Here is a 21863-nt window from a genome sequence, read left to right as displayed (position 1 = left end):
TACATACAAAGGGGTTCGTACGAAGGTTAGATTGTTGAAGGTATACTTAAGCCTGAACTAAAGCGAATAAGGCTAACGAAAATTGGGCAGCATTTCGTTTGTTTCAACAACTTTCCCTCTAATAATAAAACAGCTCCCAAACAACACAACGATACTCATAATGTCATAATACATAAATTTTCCTCAAGTTAAACATTATTCAACTTCTAAATTCATTTCCGAGACCCTCCATGACCATAGCTATAATACAGCTTCATGTCTATCATTCACATAACACTTTCCCGACATCATTAGCACCTTTTATAATAAGATTATACTCATATCATACCATGAATCCGAACTCAACTACCTTTCAAACCAACATGCCATTATTTGCACACTTAATCTCATATTCCATACTTGTTCCTAATACAAGTTCTTCAACTACTTAACACCCTTACTAACATGAAATAATTGTAATACTCACCTTGATTGTGTAGAGATGATCTTTGGATGAGAATACTCCACTTGAGAAGAACTCCACCTTACTACCAAAAAGATTGTCAACTTCTATCAACCCTTAGAAAGCATTCACACCCTTGATTCTACCAACTTTTGATGTTTGATCCTTGATTTCCCTTCTTGGATATGTGTTAATGTGATATGGAGGGTTCTAGGTTTTAGGAAGGTTGGAGAAGTGAGAAGTGAGAAAAAGAAGAGGAAACCATGCCTTTATAAAAATTACACTCGGACCCGACCCGAAATATACGGTCCACTATACGGACCGTACAATTTATACGGTCCGTATATTGGACCGTATGTTTCCTCCAGAAAACCAGCCTTCACCGGAAGGGTTCTACGATCGAGTATACGGGCCGTATAAAATATACGGTCCGTATATATGACCGTATAATCCCCAATTTTTTCGAACTTGTTCTCGTCGCTTCGTTTGGTCTCGAATCCTCATGGAACCTTCTTGGTACTTGTGTAACACATCCTTAATGATCTAATGGACATTATAACTCATCCTCAAGGCCTCACTAAATATTCATTAGTTCGACACTCATGAAATCTTCCCCAAGCACAACTTATGCTCCACTTCCTTTGACGAGCCTAGTTTCACCAAGTCCTATAACCTAAAAAAAATCTTATCGTATATACATTAAGGCTGCCAATCACCCTCTTGTAGTCATGAAGAACTCGTGTCCGCCTTAACTGACGTTAGTCTATTCACGACGCAACGACATGAAATTGCCGAGGTGTAACACTTACACAAGCAGATGATGAGCAATCAAAGAGAATAGATGATCCAATTCTAGAAGATATTCATGCTTACCAACAGCTAATAGGCAAGCTGATTTATTTGACCATCACCAGACTTGACATATGCTTTGCAGTGCAAATGCTAAGTCAGTTCATGCAATGTCCAAAAAGATCACATTAGGAAGCTGCTATGAGGGTGCTAAGGTACTTAAAAGGGGCACCAGGTCAAGGAGTGTTGATGAGAAGAGGTGGCATAGACAGTTTGACAGTGTTTTGTGATGCAGATTGGGCCTCATGCCCCAACACAAGGAGGTCAGTTACAAGCTATGTTGTGCAATTAGGAGGCTCCTTAATCTCACGGAAATGGAAGAAGCAACACACAGTTAGCAGAAGCTCAGTTGAAGCTGAGTATAGAAGCATGGCAACAGCAGTAGCAGAGGTATCTTGGCTAGTTGGTTTGCTGCAAAGTCTAAGTATACCAATCACATTGCTAGTCAAATTGTATTGTGACAATAAGGCGGCCTTGAAAATAGCTTCTAACCCCATATTCCATGAGAGAACCAAACATATTGAGATAGATTGTCATTTTGTAAGGGACAAGCTAAAGGATGGGTTGATCAAGACAGAATTTGTGAGTTCAAGAATTTTAATTTGATATGGTTACATATAAATTTTCTGAATACTTCTAATGACGTGATAAAAAAATGCCCGAGAACAGTTGTAATGTAATTGGCTAGTTATTAGGTATTGTTCATGTTCGATAATTTAGTTTTTGAATATATGACGTAAATTATTTTTGTTCCAGTTGTCATTACATATTAATTTGAGGTAATGGGAGACTACAATAGTGTAGCTATGTATGGTGAAGGGACTTCAATTGAATCCCGTTCTTCGGAGAATTATACTGCCTATATAGGTAATTATTTTCATGCATATATATACTCCATCCGTTTCAAAATACTTGTCGTGTTTTTTATTTACCGTTATTTATGTCTTAAGATATAATCTCTCTTCATTGAATATTTACTCTATTGATGTGCCATAATTGAGGTGTTTGTTGTGTTTAAGAACAATTACTACTAACGGTAAAAAGAGAAAAAATAATTTATCTTGTCTTGAACTTCTAAAATGACAAGTATTTTGAGACAAATATTTTAGTAAGGACGACATTTACAAGTATTTTGAGACGAGGGAGTAACTTGTTGACTCCCTTTTATGGAAAGAAATTTTTAAATGTAGTTTTCTTTGAATTTCCTTGTCAGAATTTCTGGCTCCGCTGGTGACGGATATGAGGAAGAGTTGTTTTAGTAAGAAATTTGGATGAACCGGATGGTTTCACGCTTCGCTACTCGAGGGAGGATTTTTCTGTACGAATGGAGGCGAAGATGGTGTACGAAGGAGAAGGTGGTGGATACTATGCCTGGTGTCCCAATGAGTTTGAAGCGCTATGGCGCCACAATGTAGGTGCTGCAAAGCTTTTTCTTTCCACCAACGGCCTTGCTTTGCCTTGCTACTCTGATTCTCCCAAGGTTGCTTATGTTCTTCAAGGTAAAAATTAACCTATACCTACCCTTTAATTAATTTTGGTCAATATACTTGTACAAAGTTATTCGTAGTTTCTTACTATATAATACTCCGTGTTTAGGTCAAAAACAATGGCTACTCTAGCATCTTTCTTGCTTCAGTGTTTGAAGCGAGAGTCGTTTGGTTAATCTCATGGAAGATTTAATCTCAGCATAAAAGTATGAGATAAGATAATACATTGTTTGGTCAACAACATGCCAGTGTAATCCCACAAGTGGCTCATAGATGTACGCATACCTTATCCCTACCTTGTCGGGGTAGAGAGGTTGTTTCTGATAGACCCTCGACTCAAAAGAAAAGAATAATTCCTACCAGGGTTGTAAGAAAATAAGGGTTATAGTCTTAGTAATGGACTGATGGTTTGACTCAAATCCATGTCTTATTTGATAGTTCAATTGTCTGATTTGTGATGTTCAGTCCCAAGGGATGTCTTCTCCTAGCTCCATCTTATTGCAATTTGTCCTTTTGCTGTTTTGGCCTTTGGTTGTGACCCAAGTGGTGGCAGATGGATGGGTTTAGTTGGGATTTCTGTGCTTTGAATCCTGGTGGAGAGAAACCACTTTGCTGAAATTGTTCCTCTAATGGAAAAATGGTGAAGCTAATAAATTCATTTTGCAGGTGTGTCACCTTATGGAAGTTTAGAGTCAGCTTACATGTATTTTCTAAAGGGGGTGTTCATACTTAAAGAATTTGTTGTGTTGCTTTCCATACCAAGATGGTTACTTGTCCGCGGAAATTTGTAGATCCACGATCCACGTTTAAACTCCTGATTTTAGTGCTACTGTTTTCGGGTCTCCCTTCACTTAATGATTGATTTTGCTTTCCATACGTTTTATATCCTAACCTTGAATAAATTTTGTTCATAAATCGAAAACTTAACTGAGTAACTGCTCCTCTTGAACTGTTTTATGTGAATTCAGGTGGCGGTTTCGCTGGTGTTGTACTTCCTGGAAAAGAAGAGAAAGTAGTAGCCATTAGAAAGGGCGATGCTATTGCGCTTCCTATTGGAGTTTTCACTTAGTGATACAATAAAGATGCTACAGAACTGGAGATACTCTTTCTTGGTGATACCAAAACTGCAGCTAAAATGGGTTCATTCACGGACATTTTTACTGGTTTTTTGCCTGAGTTTGTTTGCAGAGCATGGAATCCGAAAGAAAGTGTTTTGAGAACTCTCATTGGTCCACAACTTGCCAAGAGTATCATCAAGCTTGACCCAGGCTTTGAAATGCCGGAGCCTAAGCAGGACCAAAGAGATGGCATGTTACTCAACTGTGAGGAAGCAGCCTCGTCCCATTTTTGACATTAATGGTGGTGGAGATATATTGGTCTTGAATACTGAAAACCTGCCAATGATTGGCGATATTGGACTTAGTGCTAGTCATTCGACGTTAAGTGGAAGTTCCGCGTACTATCCAGATGTTTCTGGTGATCCAGCAATCTGGGTTACTTATATTGTAAAAGGCTGCGGCACAGTGAGGGTGCGTTATGTGGGTGGTATCATCGTTGACAGACACATCAAAGCTGGTGAATTGTTTGTTGTTCCAAGGTTAATTAAGGTGTTGATAATTGCTGATCCTGATGGCATGGAATGGTTCTCTATTGTCACCAATGAAAAGGTAGCTTTCATATATTTGAGTTCAAATTAGTTTCCATTATGGCTATAAATAGATTCTAATCTTAACCATTTTTCTGTGGCAGCCCAACCACTATTTCTCACTCGGCTTTTGGGGCCTCCTTACAGAAGCCTCTATCCCCATGAGTTCAAGTTCTCCTGGCTGCTCTTAATGTGCTCATATGTAAAAGAAGCAATTTAGCTCCAAGATAGGTTAATCATGTGATGTTTTTGCTTGTGCCAGTTGCCTTTTCCTTGTTCAGTTTGGTTATCCTTTGCTCTTTATATGCCCTACTAGTTTATGTGAAATTGTGAATGAAGTACGTCACGCAATATTCGGGCACTGTTAAACTAACTATGGCTAGTCTTTTGACATATATATGTGTGTTACATTACGTATTGTACGAACATGCGCATTTATTTCTTTTGATTTTAGAACTCAAGTCCCTACTTTCTGACTAGAATCTCCGACAACCAAAACAGTAAGTGTCATGGTGTGGTTATCTAGCTCCTAGCTAGAAAATGGGAAAGTCAGTTCATGTTGTGCATACAGTTGCAGCCATCCTTTGAATCTTTCACAGAGCATATACTTCCATTGCATTCTATTTAGGCAATTTGACAGGATAGGGTGAAGTGGTTTCATTTGCTTAACAGAAATAGTTATTGTAGACGTACCAGAACGTAATAGCAATACTAGAGATGTATAAAAAAGATGACTGTTTACCCCTTAAAAAGGTAACAATTGAATTTATACGCGGTTAAAGGATACGTGGTGTAATCTGTTGATAAAGTAATGAAATAAGCAACAACAAGCAAAGATTCGTAAAGAGCAAGAGAAGAGATAGCCTTGATTGATAATTGAGGAACACAGCTAATTGGTCCGGCTTAGAGCCTTTTGTCTCGAACCCGAGCCAATCTTAAAAGAATTTGAATAGCTTTAATGATTATAGATCTAAGAGTGTGAAGTATGTGTGTAAAAATGAGAATCCGATCCCTAATAAGAGGATCCACCTCTGTATTTATAGTACAAGAGTTAGAGTTGTACATGGTAACTCAATTTGTTTAGGAGTTAATGATCTCGACGATATCGGGCGCCTCAACGGCTGATGGCGTGACGGCCGGCGAGAAATCCGTTACAGGTCGGATTTCTCGCGTTCGTGTCAACTAGTGCCCCCCAGTTTGTGATACCTCCGGCTTTATTTTGTCCGACTGGTCGAACCCGAACTAACGTTACATCTCACAGCCAACTCTCATAGCTTGCTCCGATCTTCCGTCAACGGACCTAAATATTTTACCCCGGTTTAGACCGTATACAGATAGTCCCTCCATTTTCCGGTGGAAAGTGGATATGGTTACATATAAATTTTCTGAGTACTTCTAATGACGTGATAAAAAAATGCCCGAGAATAGTTGTAATGTAATTGGCTAGTTATTAGGTATTGTTCATGTTCTATAATTTGGGTTTTGAATATATGACGTAAGTTTTTGTTGTTCCAATTGTCATTACATATTAATTTGAGGTAATGAGAGACTGCAGCAGTGGAGCTATGTATGGTGAAAGGACTTCAATTATACTGCCTATACAGGTAATTATTTTCATGCATATATATACTCCATCCATCTCAAAATACTTGTCGTGTTTTTTATTTACCCTTATTTATGTCTTAAGATATAATCTCTCTTCATTGAATAGAAGCAACAGACTTAGATGAAAGAAAGGCTGAAAGCTTTTTTCTATTTCATATCTCATTGTTCTGATATACATGTATTTATATACAGAAAAGAGAAAACCTAGAATTCTATTTTAGGCAATACACATATAAGAGGCAACAAAGGAATATTCATGTAATAAAATATCCTAGAATTAAGATCTCTAATCATGAGATTTGATCTCCTCTAATCAAGGGATTTGAATCAATCTCTCATTGTCAATACTCCCCCTCAAGTTGGTGCATAGATATCTATCATGCCCAACTTGTCAATCACTTCATGGAATATTTTTCCTGGTACTGCCTTTGCGAGGATATTTGTGAGTTAGTTCAAGACTTTACATATAGAAACTGGATGATTTTCTGATCAGGTTTTTCTCTAATGAAATGATGATCCACTTCAACATGTTTAGTGCGATCATGTTGTACTGGATTTTGTGCTATTTCAATTGCAGATTTATTATCACAAAACAACTTTATAGGTCCAGAACTTGCAACTCTAAGATCATCCAGAACTCTTTGGATCCATAATAGCTCACATAAACCATGCGTCATACCTCCGAATTCTGCTTCTGCACTTGACCGAGCAACAACCTTTTGTTTATTACTTCTCCAGGTAACAAGATTACCTTCAACAAATGTGAAGTAACCTGAAGTCGATCTCCTAGTTGAGCGATCTCCAGCCCAATCAGCGTCGGTGTAGCCTTCAACAGTTGGTGCTTCATTCTTTGAGTACAACAACCCTTTTCCAGGAGCATTTTTCAAATACCTTAGGATCCTTTAAACTGCCCTCATATGTTCAGTACTTAGAGCTTGCATAAACTGGCTCGCCATACTTACCGCATATGCAATATCCGTCCTGGTATGAGTTAGATAGATCAACTTTCCCACTATTCATTGATAGCGAACTTTGTCTGCTAATTCTTTGCTCAGAAGAAATTCCAAGTTGCTGGTTCATCTCCATTAGTGTTTCAGCTGGTTTGCAATCTAGCATTCCAGTTTCTGTCAATAAATCCAATACATATTTTCTCTGGGAAAATGAAATACCTTGTCTCGACCTTGACACTTCAATACCTAGGAAATATCTCAGTTGTCCTATGTCTTTCATTTCAAATTTGGTGGCTAAGTACTGCTGTAGTTTCTCCATTTCTTCGAGGTCATCACCAGTTAGTACCATATCATCTACATATACAATCAAGGCTGTTACCTTTCCCCCATTGTGTTTAATAAACAAGGTATGGTCAGAGTTACTTTGCAAGTAACCAACAGACTTCATCTTCGACGCAAACCTCCCAAACCAAGCTCTAGGTGACTATTTTAGCCCATAAAGTGATTTTTTCAGTTTGCATATTTTCCCCTCATGCATGGTCCTTGGGTTAATGCCCGGCGGGAATTCCCTGTATACCGGTGGGAATTTCATGTATACTTCTTCCTCCAAGTCACCATCTAGAAAGGCATTTTTTACATCAAACTGTCGTAACGGCCAATCTTTATTCACTGCAATTGATATAAGAATACGAATAGTGTTGAGCTTGGCTACTGGTGCAAAAGTTTCTTGGTAATCAACTCTATACTTCTGAGCATAACCCTTCGCTACTAGCCTCGCCTTGTACCTATCAATGCTTCTATCTACTTTAAGCTTCACAGTATATACCCATTTACAACCAATCGCCTTTTTTTCTCTCGGCAGCGGAACCAGCTCCCAAGTTAAGTTTCTTTGCAAGGCTTCTATCTCTTCATTCATTGCCTTAGTCCACTTGGATCCGCCAATGCCTCCTGCACACTACTAGGAATAGATACTTTGGATAACTGATCAACAATTAGAGCATATGAATCCGATAATCTATGACTTGAGATATAGTTGCTAATTGGATATTTGGCCTTGGTTCTAAGATCAGGTTCATATTGTTTTCTAGGGACACCCCTATTTGATTTCAGTGGTAATTGAGAAGTGGGAGGAGAATCAAGAATTACTGGGTGCAACATCTTCTTGGACATTCTGTGAAAGCTCTTCAATTGATGGTGTTAATACGGGATCTTCTACGACATCTTCATTATTCATCGATACTATATCACTCTCGGATAGATTTGGCAAAACAGGAGAATCTATGGGCTGATCAGTGGGACTCTCTTCAATTTCATGCGTATTCTTACTCAATCTTCCTTACAATACTTCCAAGTCTAAGAACTCGACTTGGTCCGGTGGAACTCAAGTATCTTTGTTGTTTGGATCAAGTGCTTCACTCGTGTTCTCCCCTTGAAGAGTTGAACTGGGAACTCCCCCTCTATAGTAAGGTTCGTTCTCATAAAAGGAGACATCTAACGTAACATGCAACTTCTTATTTTGAGGATCATAACATCGATAGCCCTTTTGGAAGTCCGAATAGCCAACAAACACACATCTTTTTGCACAGGGATCTAATTTACTTCTTAAGACTTTGGAATATGGACATAAACTGTACATCCAAAAACTCGAGGTTCAAGGTTCGGCAGATGTGCTATCGTGCAAAGTGACTGTAACTTTTGTTGAGGAGTTTGAAAATCAATAAACCATGAAAGAGCTCCATTGATAACATAAATAACGGACTTTACTGCCTCCCCCCAATAAAACTGGGGCATGTTCATACCAAAAAGTGAGGCACGAACTAGTTCCAAAATTTTTCTATTATTTCTTTCTGCCAAACAATTTTGTTGCGGTGTATATGTGCAGGAAGTATGGTGTCGTATCCCCAATTGACTAAGATATTCTCCAAACGAACCATCAATAAACACCATAGCATTGTCAGACTGCCAAATTCGAATTTTTCTTTGGTATTGAGTATGTACCATACTGTAGAATTGCTTAAATGCTTTACATGCATCACTCCTATTGTAAAGTAAAGACACCCACGTCATTCTACATTTATTCAAACTTGGAAAATAAGGAATTCGATGGCTTTTTGCTAGTTCACAAATATTACATAGGAAATTTGAAACATCTAAATCAGAAAACAAACTTGGTTTAAGTTTCTTAAGATAACCAAAAGAGATATGTCCTAATCTCCTATGCCATAGCCATATTTTTTCTTTAGCCTTCTCAACCCCACTTGTATGACATGCCTGCCCAAATTTATGTTCCCCATTCTCAGTCAACTCCAGATAGTAGAGCTTGCCCCATTTAACACCATAACCAAGAGTCTTTCGGGTTAGAATGTCCTAAAAGATACAAAATAAGGGCCAAAAATTTATGGTACAATTAAGAGATGAGGTAATTTGTCTTACTGACAACAAATTATTTTGGAGTGAAGGTACCACCAAAACAGTATCAAGTGTCAAAGTACTAGACAATTCAATAGATCCCTCCCCCGTTATACTACAATTATTTCCATTAGCTATAAAAATAGCTTGTTGCGAGGATGGGTGAATGGTTTATAACTTACTAGAGTCTCTAGTCATATGATCAGATGCTCCTGTGTCAATAATCCATGTATTTTCCTTAGAAGTGATAGAAAGAACATCAACCTTACCAAAATTACCTAGTTGAGCCATATTGGCAGTAGGTTGTGATTGTTCCCCTTGTGTGGCTAATGTTACTTTTCCAGTCAAGTTCTTTCGTGATTTCTTTGAAAAATCTCACCATTCTGGATATCCAATAATCTCATAGCAGCACTGTTTGGAGTGTCCTTTTTCACCACAATGAGTGCAAACAAAGTTGTTTGTTTTTCCAGATGATGGAATTCGGTGTATCACCTTGAACCACCATGGCTGAACTTTCAGGGACTGATCTAGAGCTTCCCATGATTTGTCTTTGTTATGCTTCTCTCCTTACATATGCATAAGAACTTTCCAAATCCAATTTAGGATCTTTTCGCAAAATCTCACCACGAACTTGATCAAATTCCAGATCAAGCCCACTCAGAAATATGTGAACTCGAAGCCTGGCCACCATGGAATGTAAATGTACAATCCCTTCCACAAATTTCTCTTGTGTAGCTGTCCAATGGTCAATTCCCTAAAAAATTGCAACGAGTTCGCTATAATAGGTAGACAAAGGTCGACTATTCTGCTTGGTGGTGAAAGACTGTTGATTCAGTTCAAATATGCGAGTCTTTTCCGATCCATCATAGAAAGTTTTTGAGCCAGCTTCCCATATCTTCGTAGCTGTTGCCAGGTGAATAAATCTTTGCATCAGATGTGGTCTCATTGAAGCAATAAGCCTACTTCGAACTTTGTGATTTTTGGTAATCTATGTGCCATAGTTTGGATCAGTTGGTGATGGTTTGATCAATTTGCCTGTAAGATATCCGACTTTGTTTCTTGCTCCAATACATATCTCCATTAGTTGTGACCATAAAGGATAATTCATTTCGTCAAGAACTACACCAATGGGAAAAGTAGAGTTGTCCTGTTGGACTATGATTTATGGTGCAACGTTATTCGATTGGGTTATAGACGTGGATGGAACCAGAGGATTTAAGTTTAATTCTTCTATTCGAAAAGAACAGAAAAAGGATTCGGGGTCAAGGAAAAAAAATTTGCTGCTGCTTCAGAAAAGCTCTGATGCCATGTTGAATAGAAGCAACAGACTTAGATAAAAGAAAGGCATAAAGCTTTTTTCTATTTCATATCTCATTGTTCTGATATATATGTATTTATATACAGAAAATAGAAAACCTAGAATTCTATTTTAGGCAATACACATATAAGAGGCAGCAAAGGAATATTCCCGTAATAAAATATCCTAGAATTAAGATCTCTAATCACGGGATTTGATCTCCTCTAATCAAGGATTTGAATTAATCTCTCATTGTCAATAGTTACTCTATTGATGTGCCGTAATTGAGGTGTTTGTAGTCTTCAAAAACAACTACTACTAAGGGTAAAATGAGAAAAAATAATTAATTTTGTCTTGAACTTCTAAAATAACAAGTATTTTGAGACAAATATTTTAGTAAGGACAACATTTACAAGTATTTTGAGACGAGGGAGTAACTTGTTGACTCCCTTTTATGGAAAGAAATTATTTAATGTAGCATTCTTTGAATTTCCTTGTCAGTATTCTGGCTCGGGTAGTGATGGATATGAGGGAGAGTAGTTTTAGTATGAATTTGGATGAACCAGATGGTTTCATGCTTTGCTACTCGAGGGAGGATTTTTCAGTACGAAGGAGAAGGTGGTAGATACTATGCTTGCCTAGTGTCCCGATGAGTTTGAAGTGCTACAGCGCCACAATGTAGGAAGCTTGTTCTTTCCACCAACGGACTTGCTTTTCTTGCTATTGTGATTCTCCCAAGGTTGCTTATGTTCTTCAAGGTAAAAACCCATACCTACCCTTTAATTAAATCTGATCAATACATTTGTACGGTATTTGTAGTTACCTATATAATAATATAGTGTTCTATGTTGTGTGGACTCTCCTAAATAATGCCGCACTCGTGTCAGATCCTCAAAAACTATACTACTCTTGAAGGATTTGACCCGTACCCATTGGCATTGAGTCAGATCAACATAGAAAATATTTGGGTCAAACACAATGGGTGCTTGAAGACGTAGTAGCCTCCATGTAGGCCCCCCTTGTTTGTCCACCCTTTCTTGGTTTAGCTTCGAATTCAGAGTCGTTTGGTTAATCGCATTGGGTGATTTAACTGTCACGCCCCGAACCATGGCCTGGGCGAAACACGGCACTCGGTGCCTTACTGCATGTGACCGAGCGAATCACATGGCTTGTTGAATCATCATGAGGCATAACATGAGCGGAATATAACGTGAATGCATGATGAGCCTTTATAAAACGCAATAAGTCATAATACTTAATCAAAATACTTGTTTAAACATGAGTGCGGAAATAACATGAATGAGCCAAAATGGCAATACGACTCCGAAAGTCAGACATAACATAACTGACTTGTCTAGTCTATGAAACCTCTAATATAAGTCTGACCATGGAAAACATACTCTCTGGGACAAGGCCCCCAGCATACCTTGAATGCATAGCTAATAATTAAATAAAGAGTTGACTAAACCCCGAATGAGATGGGGCTCACCAATAAGCTGATACGAATGCTATCCTACTGAGCAGATGCGTCGTCCTATAAATCAGTACCCGCATCGTGAAATGCAGGCCCCCGGGCAATAAAGGGGGATGTCAGCATATTGAATGTACTGGTATGTAAAGCAACTGAAGAAATAACATGGGACATGGAATAACATGATAAGAACTGAGCGAAAACATGATCATGAACATGAGTACATATACATATATATCATGCGTAAAGTATCGTGAGTAGGGAAAGCAGTAAATATAACCGATAACATGATTTGGTACTTGCGTCCTACCAGCAGAACACTCATACCTTTCCAGGGACATAAGGTTTAATAATATTATGAAAGGATCCAGTCATTATGAGAGATCGTCCGGGACATGGGTGGAGCGATCCTCATCCTACGGTGGCTACGTAGTTTCAGGCTATCTGAAGCCTTCCTCGGTAATTAAAGCAACTCCCAAAACATGAAAATGTAAAATAAGTGGCACTTACTGCCCATGGTTTTCATGAATATAACTTGCTTGTACATGGATATCATGAATTATAGCTTGCTTGCATGAACTTGTAAAACATATATAGTATTTTCTTGAAAATAACATAATATATCATAAACTAGCATGCATGAACTCATGGAATGGGATATATGGGTTTTTCATAGATTACGGACAGATTCTTAATAATCATAACGAAATATTAAGAACTCAATGATGGAATTATAACAATTCATACATAATATAATCATGGACATGGACCTAGGGCTATCATGAGCATGATATAGAAACCCTAGTTTTTGTAAAGAATCATAATTTATGAATTATGTGGCGTGGGGAAGAACAATGATATTCCCACACGTAGATAGTAACTCTACATACCTGGTAATGCTCCAAACTTGAATTAAATACTTTAACTTTGAAGAAGATTTCCAAAATCTTGAGTTCTTGAACCTTGAGATGGGTTTTCTTGAAAACCTAGTTCGAGAATGATGATTTCTTGTTTAGACTACTAGGATATGTATTAGAATTGACTTGGAATAATTAGAGTAGGCTTACCTTGGTGTTCTTGATGATGGGAGAGGGTAGGAGGTCGTTCTAGGGCTTGAAGGAATGAAAAATAATGATTTGAACTGATATGGATGAATATATACTGTTCTGGAAAATTAAATTTTACGCCCAGTTAAATACTGGCCGTATTTTGAAAGACGGGCCATATTTTGAAATACGGTCCGTATTCCGTATGGACTGCACTGCGTCTCTTCAGTAAAATGGCCATAACTCTTTGCACAGATGTCCGTTTGACCTCCATAATATACCGTTGGAAAGGTATTTCAAATCTCTACAACTTTTATCAAGGAAGTTTTCCCAAAATTCCATATACGTTTTGAAATACGGGCCATATTTTGAAATATGGTCCGTTTTTAACAATATTGCCTCCAAATGTCAAATTCCAGAATGCTCAGAAATCTTTGGTACCAGTTTACGACTTGAAATACGGGCCGTATACTGAAATACGATCACTGTTCATGGGCGTAAACCACCATCTTACAACTGAAGAGGAAATTCCAATTGCCACATTCTTTATCTAGTTTTCTAAGTCTAGGATCATGGTCAAAGCTTAGGTTAAAGGTACGAGGTGTTACAATATCTCCCCCTTGGGATCATTCGTCCTCGAATCTTTGGGTCATGGTTAAGAATATGGCTGGACATGGCTTGAATACGTGACCATGATAGAAACATGACATAAAACATAAGGGCCTGACATGGTTACGTGGGAACATGGTCATGGATCATGAGAACTGAATACGTGATTACATGGAAACATGTACACGGGGAACATGAAACTGAGTAGCACCTACATGAATGAGAATCATGAGACATTTGTCCTTGATTTATGAATAGTGGTTAAGAATCGCTACTAACTCTGGAATCTACAAAATTTATGGTAGGACTTCCTTCATAATGGTCGGACCCTCACGACATTTCTCTAATGCACACTTGACTAACTAAAGTACCAATACAGAACTCACAGGGTATCTTAATAGGCATGATGTGACATAACGTGATTAATGAATCTTAAATGTAGCTAACATAAATACTGAGCTGACTTGAACATATGGATATTGGCTGAATGATTACATGATTACTATACATGGGGTTTGGAAGAAAATCCGTAGGCACGAATGACATGAGTACTGGAATATGCACGAACATGACATGATTACCTGGGCGTGAGACACATGACGTGGGACATAAATGCATGAAGACTGGATGACATGGATACATGAGTGCTAAACTGTCATGAGATACAAATACGTGTAAACATGGATATCGTAACATGGGATCTGAATGTCGAAAACATGATTGTTACAACATGAGGGTTGAATACTAAGCGCGGGTAGGATTTGGATACTTAGAGACTTGATCATAGACGTTCGTATGTCACCATGGTAATATGAGATAGGAGTACGACTTAGGCTTTGAATGTAAGCGCAACTCGATGCGAACGCGAATGGACTTGAGTCGTATAACAAGAATATGATCCTAACATAGGTATTCATAAATCTCTAGCATAGGCATGACATGAATACGTCGAATCTGAGTAGAATACTCCTGAGATAAGTACCACAGGGTATATGAAAAGATATCTATTTGAATATAGAAATGCACCTTACTTCTGATTATCTTGTTAGCTGTTAATCATGATTATGAATACCTTAGCTCACCTTGCTCATTCTCGTGAGAGAATTATAGAGGATTGAGAGAAAAGGAATTATTGGTACTATTCACATGAGATACTTTGCTTTAGAGAACAGACATGACATGGTGCATCCTACATGGAGGACGTAACGTGGAACATGCGTACATGGGGACGTGATTCATATGGCACGAAATGTGAATACGTGAATAGCATGACATGGGACATGGGTACATGAAAAACATGGCATTCACATGAGTATCTGCATACCATGGCGTATGGACTTGAGTTCATGAGCATTGAAGTAAGACTAAGGCATAAGTGTGACTTGCGTGGAGTACAATTGTAGGCTAACTCTTGGGTACTCAGAGACGTAAGGCATGGATAAAACATTACCTTTAGGATTTAGATATATCGAAAGAATAGGACATGGTTCAACATAGCTTACTCTTATCATCGTGAGTAAATGCCCTTGTTATAAATAAGGCTCATGAAAGAATGGATTATAGGCATGAATAATTCGTTCCTCGAGCATCTAAGACATGGGTAGAAAGTCACCTTGAACATAACAAGGCATAGATACTTAGCGAAAGAAAAGGGAATCATTTCATCATGATCGTAAAACATTAGCTAGAGGAACATAAGCATGAGTTACATAGAATCGTTGATAGGACATCCATCTTGACTTACTCTCATTATTGCCTACCAACATCACTTTTATGCTATTTCTATAGGTGGATGCTTGAATAAATCTATCGTGGACATGAGCACATGAAAACGTAGTTAATATACCATTAATGTCGAAATAAGTCATTTACCCAAGGCATTCTCCTCTTGTCCAAGGAATAGGTGTGCGTTCCATAGGATTCTTAGTCTTTAAACTATTATGTTACCTACCCTTCGATCCTTATCAACTTCAACATCATAATAGGATATCACTTAGAAGCTAGAACGTGGACATGTGTATAAAAGCACGATAAATACATGGGACATGAATTTGGTTTTTAACTTTAGGCATGAGCATAACCTGATGTGCGAGACATGAAAGGACATTCCCTTGTATAGCTTAATATCGTATGAAGTCTTAATTCTTGTATCTTAAACGTGGAGTGTAAATCTCTAACATGGGCATGATATGGGTACGAAAGGGACGAGTAGAGTACGTCTGGGCATTAGTACCACATAGTACATGAATTACTCTGGAATTGGAACCGTTATATCCTTAAAACCCGCTATTCGATCTAGAGCTTTATCTCATAACATAATTACCTAGTGCTTGATCTCAACAGGGATGACAAAATAGCATTCTACGCACCTTATCTTGGCTACATGAAATTGTGATCCTCTGACATAATCTCCTTAACACCTATAAACTTACGAAACACATAATCTATATCGGCACCTTATCACACGATCTCCCCTTTAGTTCAAAAGCTGAGATTTAAAGCCTGTGGATCCCTTGAGTTAGCGATAAGTGGTTATCTAGTGGTTCCTCTAACATACTGGCGACTCATTTCTTCGGCTTACTTCAAGCAAGTCTTACTTACTGGAAAAAGTGGATTACTTAAATGAACGGGTTTCTAATATACATAACTAGCATACTAGCTTTGTCAGTCTTGAGGAAAACTCTTTTCTGATAACTCTTAAAGGCTTTTCTTCTGTAGCTTGCTCTCTTACTGCTTAAATGGTTTTCTTTTTTCACCAATTTCTATACCTCAAATTTAACTTAGACCCTTTGGATTCTAACACGTCTTCGGTGTATTCAGACAGTTACCCACTTAGTAGTGCTAACCTGGCTAAGTAATACAAATCATACTTCTACTAACTCTGCTGAAATTTTTTAATTCCCTGTATCTATTCAAACTTACTTACTATGCTTCTGTTAACCACTTGCTAGCATCATATTCTCTAATTCTTCTCTGAGTACTAAAGTGAAGCATAAGGTTATTTCTAACTTTTCCTTTTTATCCGACTCTATTAAGGGTTGTATACTATCTTTCCGAACTATAGACATGGATCACACTTAGGGAAATTTCATCTGTCTCAAACAAGGAATTGGAACAACTAACCCCAAACTCCCTATACACTTTCAAAATTATACCATACTATACACATCAAGGATAAATATTTAATCACATAACCTAAGAGGGAATTGTCATATCTTTTATCTCATAATAATATCTACTTCTTGTAGTAACTTACTAACGTCATACTCTCTAGGTCTGATCTGAATAAGCTGAAATAATTTAAAACTAACCCTAAAAAAATTCAATATCGTCTGCTCATGGTTTTCTTATCGCATCAGTCCCTTTCTAGTCATGTGCATAGATCATATGGCAAAAATATATATATATATATATATATATATATAAGTCGAGACTTTCTAGTATTACAGGTGGTTGGCTCTTAGGCTATTTCCTGCTCAAAACTACCATTGACAATTTATGCCTGCTGCGGTTAACTTCATTACATGCTACCATATGGGGTCTTAAATATGAACCATCACCCTTATACTATAGCTCCATGGTCAAAGAGTCCAAATAAACTTACTCTATATGGTATATAACCTACGTGTGCTACCATACCGAAATTTGTCTTTCAAATGGTACTAACACCTGATAAACATACCATGCCTTTGTTTGTTTGGCAAGTCTTGGGTCTCGAATTTCCTTCTTGCCGCTAACACATTTGATACATTCAGAATTCGATGGAAAAAGAATGTTACTTCTTTGCTCTAAGCTTCATGGCACGAGTTAGAATAATTCATGATGACTCCATCTGAAAGCAACACATCGATAATGATTAGATTTACATCTTCCTCATTCATTGAGATGAGGCGTATTCGGTAGAACGGGAAAAAACACACGAGTCCGAGTGATTTCTGAGAACATAGCTCTATTGCATGATCTAGAGTTGAAATAAGTGAGATAATCTTAAATGTCTTGGTGGTCAACTATTTATATGTGTGGGCGCCACACACATATAAAAGTGACCCCACTGGACACAGTTTCATAGACTCCCTAAGACACTTGAACCTAAGGCTCTGATACCAAGCTTTGTCACGCCCCGAACCATGGCCTGGGCGAAACATGGCACTCGGTGCCTTACTGCATGTGACCGAGCGAACCACATGGCTTGCTGAATCATCATGAGGCATAACATGAGTGGAATATAATGTGAATGCATGATGAGCCTTTATAAAACGCAATAAGTCATAATACTTAATCAAAATATTTGTTTAAACATGAGTGCGGAAATAACATGAATGAGCCAAAATGGCTATACGACTCCGAAAGTCTGACATAACCTAACTGACTTGTCTAGTCTATGAGACCTCTGACATAAGTCTGAACATGAAAAACATACACACTGGGACAAGGCCCCCCAGCATACCTTGAATGCATAGCTAATCATTAAATAAAGAGTTGACTAAACCCCGAATGAGATGGGGCTCACCAATAAGCTGATACGAATGCTATCCTACTGAGCAGATGCGTCGTCCTGTAAATCAGTACCTGCATCGTGAAATGCAGGCCCCCGGGCAATAAAAGGGGACGTCAGCACATTGAATGTACTGGTATGTAAAGCAACTGAAGAAATAACATGGGACATGGAATAACATGATAAGAACTGAAACTGAAAACATGATCATGAACATGAGTACATATACATATATATAACGTAAAGTATCGTGAGTAGGGAGAGCAATAAATATAACCGATAACATGGTCTGGTACTTGCGTCCTACTAGCAGAACACTCATACCTTGCCAGGGACATGAGGTTTAATAATATTATGAAAGGATCCAGTCATTATGAGAGATCGTCCGGGACATGGGTGGAGCGATCCTCATCCTACGGTGGCTACGTAGTTTCAGGCTATCTGAAGCCTTCCTCGGTAATTAAAGCAACTCCTAAAACATGAACATGTAAAATAAGTGGCACTTACTGCTCATGGTTTTCATGAATATAACTTGCTTGTACATGGATATCATGAATGATAGCTTGCTTGCATGAACTTGTAAAACATGTATAGTATTTTCTTAAAAATAGCATAATTTATCATAAACTAGCATGCATGAACCCATGGAATGGGATATATGGGTTTTTCATAGATTACGGACAGATTTTTAATAATCATAAAGAAATATTAAAAACTCAATGATGGAATTATAACAATTCATACATAATATAATCATGGACATGGACCTAGGGTTATCATGAGCATGGTATAGAAACCCTAGTTTTCGTAAAGAATCATAATTTATGGATTATGAGGCGTGGGGAAGAACAATGATGTTCCCACACGTAGATAGTAACTCTACATACCTGGTAATGCTCCAAACTAGAATTAAATACTTTAACTTGAAGAAAATTTCCAAAATCTTGAGTTCTTGAACATTGAGATGGGTTTTCTTGAAAACCCTAGTTTAGGAATGATGATTTCTTATTTAAATTATAAGGATATGTATTAGAATTGACTTGGAATAATTAGAGTAGGCTTACCTTGGTGTTCTTGATGATGGGAGAGAGTAGGAGGTCGTTCTAGGGCTTGAAGGAATGAAAAATAATGATTTGAATTGATATGGATGAATATATACTGTTCTGGAAAAATTAAATTTTATGCCCAGTTAAATACTGGCCGTATTTTGAAAAACGGGCCGTATTTTGAAATACGGTCTGTATTTTCATATGGACTGCACTACGTCTCTTTAGTAAAATAGCCATAACTCTTTGCACAGATGTCCGTTTGACCTCCATAATATACCGTTGGAAAGGTATTTCAAATCTCTACAACTTTTATCAAGGAAGTTTTCCCAAATTTCAAATAAGTTTTGAAATACGGGCCGTATTTTGAAATACAGTCCGTTTTTAATAATGTAGCCTCCAAATATCAAATTCCAGAATGCTCAGAAATCTTTGGTACCAGTTTACGACTTAAAATACGGGTCGTATACTAAAATACGATCACTATTAATGGGCGTAAACCACCATCTTACAACTGAAGAGGAAATTCCAATTGCCACATTCTTTATCTGGTTTTCTAAGTCTAGGATCATGGTCAAAGCTTAGGTTAAAGGTACGAGATGTTACATGAACCTCAGCATAAGAGCAGGTAAGATAATACAATGTTTGGTTAATTAGCAGTATAAGAAGATAATTTGGTCAGCGGTATTAAGTAATGCTTTCTCAGTCTCATTTTATGTAACACGTTTCCATTTTAGTTTGATCTAAAAAGAATATCACGCTTTATATTTAAAGATAATTTAATTTTAATTTTTCATTTGGCTAGACAAATGTGTAAGGCTTGTCTTAGACCACAAGTTTCAAAAGTTATTTTTTCTTTCTTAAACTTCACACCCACTCGGAGGGTGCATGCGCCATAGATTGGAATGGAGGGAGTATTGCATTCTGTGATGCAAGAATCTTGTATCATTTCATATGGAATGGAACGTGGAATAACAATACATGTATTGGATATGCATGGATTAAATTATTTAAAGATATAAATGCCTTTCTAGAGTAAGTAATCCATGTATAACAGCCTCTTTATTATTAGTCACCACATAACAGTATTAATCTTATAATTCTCGCAGTTCTGTGGTTTCTATCAATTTGGAGTTTTCCCTGAATATACCTGTTACAATCTTGATGATTTTGCTTGCTAACCAAATAAAGGTTATGGTCTTAATGATGGTTTGGCTTAAATCCATGTCTTATTTGATAGTTCAATTATCTGATTTGTTATGTTCAGCCCCAAGGGATGTCTTCTCCTAGCTCCATCTTATTGCAATTTGCCCTTTTCTTTGTTTTATGGTCTTTGGTTGTGAGCCAAGTGGTGGGGGATGGATGGGTTCAGTTTGTTGGAATTAATGCATTCACAAGGATACTATCCTTGACTTTTATGTTTTCTAGGAGTCCTTTATTATTTCAAGAATGTCATTTAGTCTTTCAATATTATCTCTTAGTTTTTCAAGAAATCTTTTAGGAGTTTGTGATACATATATCTAGTGAATTATGATACATGTATTTAGTTATTTGTGCAAGATTTTTGAATTGGTTTTCTGAGTAGTATAAATAGAGATGTACTTGATGATTGTAATCATCTCAAGTGACCTTAAGTAGCCTAATACAACTTGAGCATTCTCTAAGAAAAATAAACTTGAGCATTCTCTAAGAAAAATATTCTCTTCCTATTCTTTCCTACAAATTGGTATCAAGAGCAGTTTTCGTTCTTAATCTGGGGTTAGGTGAAGAAAAAAAATTATGGCATCTAAAACAAATGAAGGTGCTGATTCTTCAGTTGTTCTTACTCCATTTTTTGATGGAAATGACTTTGATTATTGGAAGATAAGAATGAGAACTTATTTGAAAGCAGAAGGTTTGTAGACTATTGTTGCAAATGGCTATGAAGAGCCAGAAGACGATGGTAAACTTTCAGTAGCAGAGATGAAAAAGTTTGAGACTAAGCGTCGTCAAGATGCAAAAGCTTTGAGCAAAATTCAAATGGGAGTCTCAAGAGCATTTTTTGCAAAAATTGCTTGTTGTGAGACTAAAGCAAGCTTGGGAGTCTCCGGAAAGCCGAGGTGTATCTTGATGAAAAGGTACGCACTATCAATCTTCAAACTCTTAGAAGAGAGTTTCAAAATTTGAAGATGATAGAATCTGAAAAAATAGATGAATATTGCACAAGAATGATGAATATTGTCAATGAAATGAGAAATCATGGTGATGAAATTTCTGACCAACAAGTTGTGGAAAAGATTCTAATTAGTGTCACAGAAAAGTATGAGTATATTGTTGCTATCACTGAGGAGACGAAAGATCTTTTTAAGCTTTCCATCGAAGAGCTAGTTGGATCGTTTCATGTACACGAGAAGCGAAGATTTTTTCATGAAGATCAACCCAAAGAGACGACTTTCCAGTCCAGAACCAATGAGAATGCTCAAAATTTCTCAAAGAATCAACAAAAAACAGAAGTGAAATCCAAAAAAGAAGC

At 37.4% G+C, this 21863-nt stretch overlaps 1 pseudogene; it reads left to right on the top strand.

Annotated features, from left to right (window-relative positions):
• Window positions 1-2608: 2608 nt before the first annotated feature.
• Window positions 2609-6149, top strand: LOC132061365 (11S globulin seed storage protein Ana o 2.0101-like; annotated as a pseudogene).
• The last annotated feature ends 15714 nt before the right edge of the window (window positions 6150-21863 follow it).

The sequence above is a fragment of the Lycium ferocissimum genome, chromosome 6 (assembly GCF_029784015.1).
Source record: "Lycium ferocissimum isolate CSIRO_LF1 chromosome 6, AGI_CSIRO_Lferr_CH_V1, whole genome shotgun sequence".
Classification (NCBI taxonomy): Eukaryota; Viridiplantae; Streptophyta; class Magnoliopsida; order Solanales; family Solanaceae; genus Lycium; species Lycium ferocissimum.
Note: the sequence above shows the minus strand (reverse complement) of the source record. Positions and strands in the feature narration are given on the sequence as shown.